This window comes from Elaeis guineensis, chromosome 3 (genome assembly GCF_000442705.2).
Source record: "Elaeis guineensis isolate ETL-2024a chromosome 3, EG11, whole genome shotgun sequence".
NCBI lineage: Eukaryota > Viridiplantae > Streptophyta > Magnoliopsida > Arecales > Arecaceae > Elaeis > Elaeis guineensis.
Genome location: NC_025995.2, coordinates 87320465 through 87333313, shown reverse-complemented (window position 1 = coordinate 87333313; position 12849 = coordinate 87320465). Strand labels below are relative to the sequence as shown.

The 12849-nt window shown below is 36.7% G+C and overlaps 1 pseudogene; it reads right to left on the bottom strand.

The window, feature by feature from the left end:
• Positions 1–1069: 1069 nt before the first annotated feature.
• Positions 1070–1979, bottom strand: LOC140856256 (serine/threonine-protein kinase CTR1-like; annotated as a pseudogene).
• Between the last annotated feature and the right edge of the window lie 10870 nt (positions 1980–12849).

The following is a 12849-nucleotide window of genomic DNA, read 5'->3' as shown; positions in this document are numbered from 1 at the left end:
GTTGAACTTCTCCTGGATCTTTCTAAGAGTAGAAGAGATAATTGCAAATGAAGGTCTTGCTGAAGCATCTTCACTCCATGAACAACATATGAGGTCTATGAGCTCTTCGTATTGGCCATCATCCTCGGGCAGTGCTGGCCGAAGCCTTCCTTCTCCAACTTCCAGTGCAATCTTTAGGGGAACACATATAAGAATAACATTATCCACTGATCTTTGCGTGAAAGGAAATTGCATGACAGCATGATTTTATTGAGATCTAGATTGCACCTTGATTTTTTCGTATAACTCTATTTATGAGGATTGAGTGTTTTTTTGGTAAATTCAGTATCTTCGCAGAAGCTTAGTGGGCATACATAATGCTTGTTGGTAGCTCTGAAGTGCAGAGCAACTCCCAGAACTTTTGGTGAAAGATAATGAACATGTGAATATGATGTTTAAAGTACTTAGGGACTACTCAATTTCAGAATTTTAGATTTGGTTTTATTTGATATCTCAAAGGTAATTTCGACTTGCTTCAACATAAGATAATATCTGAAATGCATTATTATTGTGAATCATCAGCATACTGTTCCTAGAAAAGCTAGAGCATACATGTTTAAGAAGGTTCATCTTGAAGGTCTGAGCAGGTGATTGGATTATACCTGACTAGGTTTGAAGCTGGTCTCTATGTACGGATGTTGACCAGTAATCAGCTCATTCAATATGATGCCAAAGCTATAAACATCACACTTTTCATTATATGGTTCACATCGGATTATCTCAGGTGCCATGTACACATAAGTCCCTGAAAATTGAAGAGGAAGCATTTAAGAGTCAAACTTTACGAAAGTAAATTAATTTGATATAATACGTAGTTTTTTTCCTTCTCAGTAACTATGGAACATAAGTTTGCTTGTGTCTCTGTCATTATATATGAAAGGTCAGCTCTGTGCATGTTATGCACCGGCTTAAATGATGTTTTTCTGTATCTGGTCATTACTGAAAATTCATGGTGAATTGATGACTTAATCTCTCATCAGTAGCCCAGTCTTTTACTATATTGAGAACCGAACTGAAGATAAAGTTGGCTTCAATTAAGTATCTGATCAACTATCCAGGAAAAAAATTTTCCTGCAGTACAGCTGTTACCTGTTTTCCAGGGTTGAGGCCAAGACTCTTACAAGGGCAAGGGATGCCAGCTGAGCATCTGGCATCTGTTAGATGATGACTTTGATGGACAATATGCAATCCTTCATTACTTCATGCAAGTATGTAGACATTAGATTCTTACCTATTTCACCTGTCAGTGCTGCCTGTCCCTCAGGTAGGAACCGAGCATGCCCAAAGTCAGCCACTCGAACATGCGAACAATCATCCAGGAGTACGTTACTTGGCTTCAAATCTCTGTGGATGACCATGGGTTTTTGTTCATGAAGATATTGCACTGCCTGAGCAACTTCCAACGCCTTCTTTAACCTTTCTTTCAAAGGGGGAAGAGGTATTGACCTTTCTCTTTGCCTCTCCTTATGTCCATGCAACCATTCTGTTAAAGTCTTTCCACTCAACAGCTCTGTGACCACCCATCCATTTTCTGGTGGGAGGAGACATGCACCCATTAATCGCAACACATAAGGGTGGCGTTGACGTGAAAGAGTATCAAGTTCGTGGGCAAAGAATTCTTCACCACTTTCATTTAATTGGAAGTATGTTGGGTATATACACTTAACAGCAACATCAAGGCCTCGCCAAGTCGCCCTGTATATGTCAGCTGTGGTCCCCTGGCCTATCTTTTCATTAAACTCTATCTGCTCAGAGTAAATTGCATTGTTTACTGTTAGTTATCAATGGGAAGCAGCATATCTATTACCTTCTGCCCAGATATCAAACAATTTGCAAGAAGTTATAACCATAGCCAAGGAGCTATTCCCAGAAATTTGTGGGTCATCATGTGCTTGTGATCGATTCCAATTAATTTCCTTGGAACTAGCTATTGTAAACATCTTCACTTGGTTACGCCATCTCACATGGGTTCCTTGATTAGAATCCCAACCTATCACTGTCTGTCACGAGATTATAGTTTATGATGATAAAAAGTTTCATGTCTGTTGTGAGCTTGAAGAGTTATGAACATTGGTAGCTGATGACCATCTCAGATGGGTACCTTGAAGCCTTAACACAAGAGGTACCGCTCTGCACTCAATACAGAATGTGCTTTTTGTATTTTAAAAAATGCTGCATCTAAGTTTGTCCAGAGATTGGAACAACCGAGGCTGTTGCTCGAGCTTAAGAATTTTTTTTTCTTAAGAAATAGTGATAGATTATTTGATAATCCATTTATAGTGTTTATTTTGATTAGTGATAATATGACTTTTGATAATTGATGACTAATAACTTTTCAATCTTAGATCCTTGCTTATGCAAATATATCAGCTTCTTCAAATGTTTTTCAAGTATCGAATAACTTTTAACTGTACAACCAGTTAAGGAAGTTTTAGTACATCATTCCTTTACTTTTTTAGTAATTTTATGCATAAAGATATATTCTTTATGCAGGATTAGCAGCCAAAATAAAGTAAGCGGTTGAGTTATGAACCAATTTTGTCATGATACTACTATATTAAACATAAAACCTGTAATATAATTTAATTCACGATAAATAAGTCATTACTTGATGACTGATGCACCCTCAAGTTGATGAAATATCATACAGATTACATCGCTGTGGTTGGCTTGAAGTAAACAGTTGAGTCAAATGCTTTTCTTTCCCAGGAACTCTAAATAGCACTTGGAGGATTATCAAAAAGTCAAACTTGGATTGCCATGGACATGCATATCTGAACTTAAGTATTATCTATAGCAATACTTATATAGATGTCAGAATTTATGACAGCAATGGAATCCCCATACTTGATCAAAACATGATTATTCTGTTGGAGGAAATTAGATGCTATGTCGTGTCCCCAAAGTCATCATATAAAATCGCTTCTTTTTTTTTTTTTTTTTTTAAAATTAATAAAAAAACTCATGTTGTTGGGCTTGCAGTTAAGTTTCATTGTTTCTGTCTGATTCATATCTTGGTCCTCTTGTTAGAACCTATTTATCTGTAATAAGCTTTTCTTCTGGTGAAAAGTGAATATAAGCTGCAATTTCTTGTGCGATGTCACTGAGAATGCTCCTAATGATTTTAGACATGATTATATCTACAGGATGCCTGTGTATTAGCATCCTTCTTCACATGCTATGAAGTCTTGTGGTGGCAACCGTTGCAAATGGAGGAGTTATAGTGGGGTACAACTCTGCAGTAGGTATTACATAAGAATGATAACAAGATTGAAAGAGAAAAATACATATGCTCACCTCATGGGGCTCAATAAACCATCCATTGATCTTTGCTTGATCCCTAATGGCCGCTAAATGAGGATCACCGGTCATCCTATCAACTGGTTTTGAGGTTGTTTCATGATTGAATTCTGTGGGATGAGGGGGTTGCTGGTTGTTGGATATGTGGTGCAGGAATCCATTCTGCTGTGCAATGTCTAAGCAGAACCGAGATAGTCCTGCATCCTCTCCATACGAGCTTTGTAAGTGTCCTTGAGTTCTCTCTGACGTTGAAGCTCCTCTCTGAGTTCACCAACCTTGATTGAAAAACAGAAAAATACTTCAACATCCAGAAAAAGCTAGCTTTCCTATCTAAACCGTAACTATTGTTGTTTGCTTTTAATTTTTCTTCCCCCCCCCCCCCTCAAATTTCTGTTCTTTTTTGAAATCCGGGGTTCTGAAGTCATCCTGAAATACCATTAGGTGCATTTAAGATGGCTTCTCTAGTCTCCACTGCAATGCTGAGGAATTTTAGTGGATTGATTGTAAATTTCATTTTTCAAATTCCAGTTCTTTTTGAAATCCAGGGATCTGAAGTTGTCCTAAAATATCATTTGGTGCATGCGTTGGGGAGGATGGCTTCTCCATTCTCCACCACAATGCTTGAGGAATGCTCAAATTCTGTGAAGAGGTAAGGTTTTGCTCCTCTGTTATTTATGCTGAAATATGGGCATCTGCAAGCAGCTCATAGTTGATGGTGTAGTCACAGAAAATGGTAATTGAAAAACTAAAGTCATGCTTCAATCTGAGTTACAAAGATCTCGTTGCTGTTTGATACCTGTTGCTGAAGACTTGCCTTGGATGGCTGCTGTGTCTCTGAGAGCACAGAGATTAACATGGCAAAGATCCTGCAGCATCCATCGTGCCGTTGAGACTTCCTCCCCACTACTGGAGATCTCTGGTTGGGAGATGATGGTTGACTGTTCGATATCTTTCTTTGCGTAATCTGCTGCTCCTTGTGTTGGATGCTCATGGTTTCTGCTTAACTTTGTGTGCAGAAACAATGAATTGAAGAAAAGGGAAGAGGGGAAACCGGTGGCAAGGGTGTCTTTTATATCGATGACTTCCTCGGCATTGTTCAACGAGAAGGGTTGGATATTGTTGTTTAGTGATGGGAACTGATGAATTTGGCGATTCATTCGAGGTTATTTAGAGCATGAAGGTGGTTTTGTTTTTATTTATTTTATTTTATGAGTAATGACGGAATATGTGATTAGATCTGCATAGTTTCGAGCCATTGTTAGGTAGCAAGTCTTTATGGCCTAATTGGCTCAATTTTATTCAGTTACAATGCATCTTAGCGGTACCTGGGGACAGGCGGCATTTTTTATGGAGATGCTTCTAATTAATCTCAGGTGAAGAGGCCGAATGCAGGCGGCTCCTAGCATGGATTACATAATTTAATCCTGAAGCATTTGTCCCTACTGAGAATTTCGTGTCTTAATTTAATTCTTACTAGCGTGTAACTCCATGCCATACACGTAATATAATTTTTTTAAAAAAATATTTTATTTTAATAATTTATTAATATCTATACTATATATATTTTAAAAATAATTTAAAAAATAAAAAATATATTTTGTACATAATATATATCATAAATTATTTATAAGCTATATTATTTTTTTCTAAATTTGAGATTCCCTGTGAACCTTTTGCAGTCTAGCTACTCTTAAAATCCTCAGCTTCTTCAATGTTAGCATTCATTCATCTTTACTATATTCTTCGCCTCTGAATTTTTCTCTATCCTCATCTTTCCGCCGTTATGATGTAGCTCAAGAGAATCACATATACAATTATGCCACCCCTTTGTTGTTGTAATTCTCCCGTTTCCTTCCCTTATTCTCCACTATCTTATCGATAACCACACACGTGTCAAATGAAGGCTTTATCAATATTAAGCTTCTATTTTAATATATATATATATATATATATAGTATTGTCTCTATTAGTTTTTTGTTGTCATTATCATAATAGAGAAATTTAAAATAAATTTAAATACAATCACAATTCTTCCTTCTATATTTTTTAAAGATTTAGGCATAACCATATTTCTTTTTATTTTATTTTAATTTTTAAAATATAAAAATTTGAAATATTTATATATCTCAAATTTGAGTAATTAAAATTTATTTATCTCTTGAATATCTGCTGTTTGGTTTTACCAAGATTAAGCTTTCAAAATCTCAAGGAACCAACATGCCGCTATAACTACCATAAAATCTCATAAACTTGAGATTTCCGTCTTTTCCCAGAGGTTTTATAAGAGATCGAATGAACGAGAAGAGAGCAGAAAAATAGTTTCTTTCTATAAATAAGTTTCTTAAAAAAATATTTTATTTTATTAATTTATTATATTTATTATATATATATTAAAAATAATTTAAATAATAATAAATTATAGAGTAAGATGCGTCTATATTGATAAATATTTAGAAATACTTTTGGAGTGAATCGATTCGAATTCTAAATAAAGAAAAAAATCAGAATATTTATAAATATAAGCTTAGTGTAGTTTGTAACCTATGATCTTATTCGTTATATTGATTTAATCTATGAATCTAATAAAATTTTCAATTTCATCATCTAAATAATTTTTAAATTATACAAATAAACTGTGAATTCATCATCCAATATGATTGGTATACCTTTTAATCATTGTATCATATCACAAAATAATCTTATAAATTTTCGATAGATATATAGAATTCATGATCAACTTGACGTATTTAAAATATATGGAATTATTATAGTATTTTTTTTGATAAAAAAAATGGGGTGGGGGGAGGGCAACCGGCGTAGCTACCCCTGCTAAATGAATGTTCGATGTGGTACAAGCGTGATAGATAAAATCCATTCCGCGTGGGCTACCACCACGATGGTTCATATTATTTCTTTAAAATAATTAATTGTACAGTATCTATTATTTTTTTCGAAGATGAAAAATTCCGTCTCTATATCTCTCAAGCGTGATTTGTATGAGACTCCTATTCTCTTATTGTCGCTCTCCTCTTCAGCTCCAATTAAAATGTCAAGTAAATAGGGCTTCCTTCCAAGCCACTTATAATGGCTCCTCTTTTTCAAAGCCATGGCCACCACTTCTTTCTCCAAGCTCCTCTCCCAAAGCCCATTCCTCTCCCTCCTTCAAAATGCCAGAACAAACTCTCAAATCCTCCAATTGATCCGTAGAGCCCTCCGATGCCTTCCAAGGATGCCTGGTGCAATTTCAGGCTCCGTTTTAAATAAATATTGAGTATATGCAAGGATACTAACGACAACGGAAAGTTTGAATCTGTTTCAAAAGTTTATTGTAATACCCGATCCATTTGGAACCTGGACCAAGCCCAAAAGCCCAAAGCCCATAAAAAAAAAAAAAAAAAATGAAACGGGAAGAAGACTCTGATGAATCCCGGACGGAGAAGAATTTTAGGATCCTTAGAGCTCTAGGACCCTCTATAAATAAGACTCCCCTCTCCCTCATGACCCTCCACCGGCCTTCCTCCCTCTCTTTTCCTCTTGATTTCTTCCATTGAAGCCGTGACCTTTGTACTCGTGCTCACTAAAATTGGAGCCGACGATGTTGCTGAAGCTTGAGGTAAGCCCTTCTCCTCCTTCCTCTCTTTTTTTCCTCCTTCCCATGGCTTCGTGCACCCTCGCCGGCCGTCGAGCTCGCCGAAAAATTCATGAAAAGGGTGAATCCTATTTTGTTCTGTTTCGACCGGACCCTTTCCTCTCTTTTCCAGCCACCGGCACCGCCAATTGCGGCATCCAACCCCTAGGATAGGACCCTTATCTCTTAACCTTCTTTCCTTATGGGTCTTGGCGCCAGCGACCGGCCAATGATCGAAAAACAAGAGGTAAGGGGTGGACCCCTGTTTTTTTGATTTTCTCTAAGTTTTCGTCGGTTGAACCTCGCTGCCCGCATCCCCTTGCTCTGTCACCATCGACCAGACACCGCCACCTCTTGCGGAGTCGAGCCATTGAGCCTCCCTTTGGTCCTCCCTGTTTGGCCAAGGAAGAGGAAGAAAGAAGAAAATGGGAAAAGAAAAGAAAGAAAAAGAAAAAGAGAAGAAGAAAAGAAAAGAAAAAAAAAAGAAAAAGAGAAAAAAAAGAATGAGAGAATTTTCTCTTCTCCTCTCCCTCCTTTCTCTCTCTTTCCTCTCTCCTCCTCTACTTTTCTCTCTCTAATTTCTCTCTCTAGATTCTCTCTCTACTTTCTCTCTAGATTTTCTCTCCTAAGGTCTTTCTCTCTCTTGATTTCATCACGGACCCTAGGATAAAATTGAGATGAAAATATGATGACTTGAGATTGCTCCGAAGTTCGTGCATAGATTAGATCCGATCCGATCAATATTCGAAATTAATAACATCAATCATGGTTAATTCATATTAAGTCACCTGATAGGACCTCTAATGATCTCGATCATGATTACTTCATTTGGAGGGTATAAAGATTCTCTCTCCATTTCTCTCTCTAAAAATTTTTTTCTCTTCATGAATTTTTCTCTCTAGAAGTCTTGTGGACCAATGGAGGGTCTAGATACTCGACAAATCCTGATTTTGGGTAATCCTAAGAGAAGTCCTAAATTTATGTTATTAGGATCGGTTATCGATAATTTCTCCATATATGATTTTTATATTTGATCAGGATTATGAAGAGATACGATTGTCTGCATAAGATATCGAGTGGAATATCTTGTCAGAAAAATTCATAAATCAAAGAAGAACATTGATTTCTGTGTTTGGATCAATCATCAGTAAAAGTAAGAATCTCTGTACATAATCACTATTATATATGTTATTTTACCGTTGATCTTGCATCATTGGTTTTGCATCATTGGATTTGAGATCGATGAATTTGCTATATCCGAGACACCATTATTTACTTATATGATTTTGAGCATGAGTATGTTATGTCAATATATATGTATTAGAGATTGATGGCATGATTATATGGATATGACATATCTAAATTGATTATAATGTAAGTCGGAATTGATTTGATGAAATCAATATATAATGATTAAATGAAAAAAAAGAGATATGGTATGGACTAGCTTTGTCATGTGGAACAGCCCGCAAGGAGTTTATGCTTGGGACAGCCCCCACTGCTTATAGGTGGATCAGCCGGTCAAAGCTCATGCTTGGACAGCCCGCCAGGAGCTTATGCCTGGGACAGCCCCACTGGCTTATAGGTGGATCAGCCGGTCAGGAGCTCATGCCTGGATAGCCCGCCAGGAGCTTATTCCTGGGACAGCCTCTCACGGGCTTTCGTATGTGGGATAACCGGTCAGGAGCTCATCCTGGGACAGTCTTGAAAGGTTTTTAAGTGAAAGTTGATTCGGATGATGACTGAGGTATAGACTTGGTTAGTCTAGAGCCAGAAAGAAAAGGTTAAAAATCATGTGATTATAAAAGAGAAATAAAAGATAAGACATGAAACAATTGTTGAATAAAAAATATTTTATTGTTAACATATGATGATGCATTTTTTTGACAAGACAGATAATTTATAAATATTTATAGTATTTCAGATATTGAACATGAGATTTTATATTTTATTGCTTATTCTTATTTTCAGATTATATTATTATATCAGTGTGATATGAAAATTCTTACTGGGCTGTAAAGCTTACACCCCTTCATCTTTCTTTTTCTTCTCAGGATACAGGATGCTCATGATTGGCTATGGTATGGATTTGCAGATGAGCAGATGTATAGATAGAGTGTCATGATATCTGATCAGAGGATTGAAAAAATTTAATTTATAATTATATAAATTTTATAAGTTATTATTAAAATTAGACATTATGGATGTTGAGATTGTAATGAAATATTTTTGGCCTTGCATATTCTTTAGGACTTGCTCCAAGAAGTGTGCGGCCATCATGTATCCGACTCGGATATTGAGTTCGGGGCGTGACATCTATGGAAGGAGCATATATATGCCCATAATGGATTGTTGCAATTAGTGACTTAAACAGCCACTAAAAAAATCTTTGATGAATATTTGTGAAAAGATTTAGTAAACCATCACATAGGGATAGATTAGTCACTCCACTACATTTACTCAGGCCTCGTGTCATAAAATTAGAGGAGATGAGACAGATTCAGTTCTTAAGAATGATTTTCTGAGATGTTAGTCTATGGTACTCATTCCAGCTTGTATGTCCCTGCACCCCGCAGAGATACATATATCGAGGAATCTAGCAATCCTCTACACTTACCACGATGGAGAGGTGGGAGGCTGACGACATGCGATGGCCACCGACGATGATGCACAATGGGGTTACAATGGAGAAGAAGAAATGAGAAACAGTAAAACCCTCCCCCTCCTCCTCTGCCATCGGCCCTAGGTGCTTTCCTTCCCATAGATCTCTCCTCCATCTAGAGATGGAGACGGAGACGGAGACGATGACGGTGAGGGAGCTTCCATGCTTTCCTTCCCAAAGATCTCTCTTTCAGTCAGAGACGGTGACGGTGACGGCCTTCCTCCTCCAATCTCTCTCAGGTACTGTTCTTCCCACAGATCTCTCCTCGCCGCCACCTCCCATCGGTCTCTGCCATCGCCTTCCTCCTAATCGCCACCGACATCGGCCTTTTTATCGTCCGCAGCAGCCCATTCTCCAACAGCAAAACTCTCCCCCTCCCCCCCACCTCTGCCACCGGCCTCGTTGCTTTCCTTCCCATAAATCTCTCCTCCACCCGGAGATGGTGACAGCGAAGGAGCTTCTGAAGCTTCTGTGAGTGAGCATTGTGACATCAATCATAATTGACGGAGTCCCGATCTCTCTCTATCTCTGCGCATGCTCTCGAATAGAGAAGCTTAGGTATGCCACGTGTCTCTCTTCGTCTTTCCCTAATAAACCATGTGTCAAATGAAGGCTTCAAGCCTCTGTTTTTATATATATATATATATATATATATATATATTAGGTTGGGTTGGGTTGGAATGGTGTAGGACTAGATTCAACACACGGCGGAAACGGACTCAGATCTACTCCATACTTGATTTTCTTTTGGGCTGTATCGGTCCAACAGGCTTCCATGGGCTTACTTTAGCCTCGATGAGATTGAACTCTAGGCAAACTCTTTGTGCACCGGGTGGTATAGAAAATCCGACATAAAGCGCATCATCCTGTCTGATTGGTCTATATAGCTATCACTTTTCAATGCGTATTTAATGCCTGCACATCGATTTTTTCATTTAAAAATTTTGTATGACAAAAATATCCCAATTCTTTGGTAAAATTATAACAACTTACATCTAGAAAGTTATAATTTTTATCCAAAGATATCATAATATAATGCAGGATGTCATAATACGCACAGGATGTCATAATTTTTTTTCAAAAAACAGGAGTATTTTCATCATTCAAAATTTTTAAATGAAAAAATAAAGCTGCAGGCATTAAATGCATATTAAAAAGTAATTGGATAAAAATATATCTTTCATATTATGATATCTCGGGCCATATTATGACATCCTAGGCTATAATATGCCACTGGATGTCATAATTTTTTCTAAAAGATGGGGGTATTTTCGTCATATAAAATTTTTAAACGAAAAAATCAATTTGCAGGTATTAAATATATATTAAAAAATAATAACTATATGAATTAATCAGATAAGACGGTATGCTCTACATCAGATTTTTTATATCATATGCGATGCACAAAGAATTTCTCCAGAACTCTAACTAATTAGGCCATAAGACTATGGGTGTAGTTGTTCCATGGGCCTGATATTTTGGAGTGGGGTATTGGGCCTCCAGGTGCTGTTGATACTTCTACAGGTGATCAGGCTTTTTTGTTCCCCGTTTGATGGAATTGCACATGTCAATCCAAGTTAGTGACTCCTGCCATTCTAATAATATTATAAGTACCTCACCTCGATTCCCACTTAAGAAAATTACTTATCTGGGATTAATGCATGGGGCAACAGGAAAATACTATTTTGTCGAGTGACTTTTATGAATGGAGCAACGGGAAAATAATAAATGCCTTACCGACCTCATAAAAGAAATTATGTGCATGTAATTTACATGACTATTTTAAGGAGTACAGAATGCCTGTCTATACCATCAACAAATCAAGAGAGAATAATAATTAAATGGGTCGGTCGTATTCTTATCAACTAATAAATGTTTCTTAGAATCTCTTACGCAGATGGTTGAGTTAGGGCTAATGATGGATGACTGCAATCCAATTAAGCAGGTGAAAAACTTATTAAGCCTTTTGCCATGCACGTCTTTTCAGCCATTTTATACAAGACGTAATTATCATGCAAGATATAGCATCAAAGATTTGTTGGTATACGGTAAAGTGGCGTTTGATGGCGTAGGATGCTATGTGCCAGCTTGCCTGTTGGCTTACGTTAAAACTTCTATTGCGGCTTATCACTGGGGCGAAAGAAAGTGTTTGCCCTTTTTCCTTTAAGGAGATGGTCTGGGGCTCAAATTGATTAAAGGAAAAGTCTATCTTCCTGAAAGAGAGTAAAAGAGAGGAAAGAGTATCATAAGTGTGAAAGTTGGATTATGCAAAGGTGAAATACAGTTTACTTTAGTAGTCATACTCTTTTTCTCTCATACTAGATATTTTATATTTGATTCTTCGATAGTGCATTTCCAAAAGTATGGATTTCAATAATTATAATGCAAGTAGATCTCCTCTCTTTTCTCTCAATAAAAGTTAATTTATATAGATCATTAATCAAAATTTATAGTCTTGACTTCCCCCCTAATCTCTCAATGTAGAAAGAATTCCATATCATATAAATATGTTTTAAAGACCATCTAAAATATTTTGTGAAATAACCCTCATATGAAGCAGAAGTATGCTCTCCATGTGCTAACTATTATTTGCTCCGCTCCATGAAAATCTGTGCAAATAACATCTTATGAAATATAATGTGTGATCAAGAATGTCAATTGACAAACCTAGTGCAAGATTGTTTGCAGACTCACGATTTGTGCCTATTTAAAGCATTAGTCCAAAGAAAAGCTCCTACATGATTTGTGAATAAGATGGAACAAATCAATTAACCTGTCAATTTATATCCATTTCAACAAAAAAGAAAACCATCTCTAAAACTAAAATAAAATAAAACAAAAAATATACATCGTTCAAGATTATACTAATGAGGGAAACTAGGCTCAAGATAGGGGTGGCAATTGAGTCAGGTTAGATACTGGTCGAGTCAAAAAAACTCTTAATTCAAATCTAACCTATTTATTAAATATATCAGATTTTAAAATATGAATCTGACCTATTTAATAAATAAGCTATCCGATCTGATATGTTTATAACCCATTTATAATCCCGTTAAAAAAATAAAATCCGACCTATTTTTAAAAAATAAATAAAAAATCCTACTCTCTATCCTCACCATATTTCCGTCTAACCATCTCTCTGCCCTCATCGTGCTCTTGGTTGACTCTTTACCAACACGCACTCTTGCCGCCTTCGACTTCTTCCGACTGGAGTTCTCGA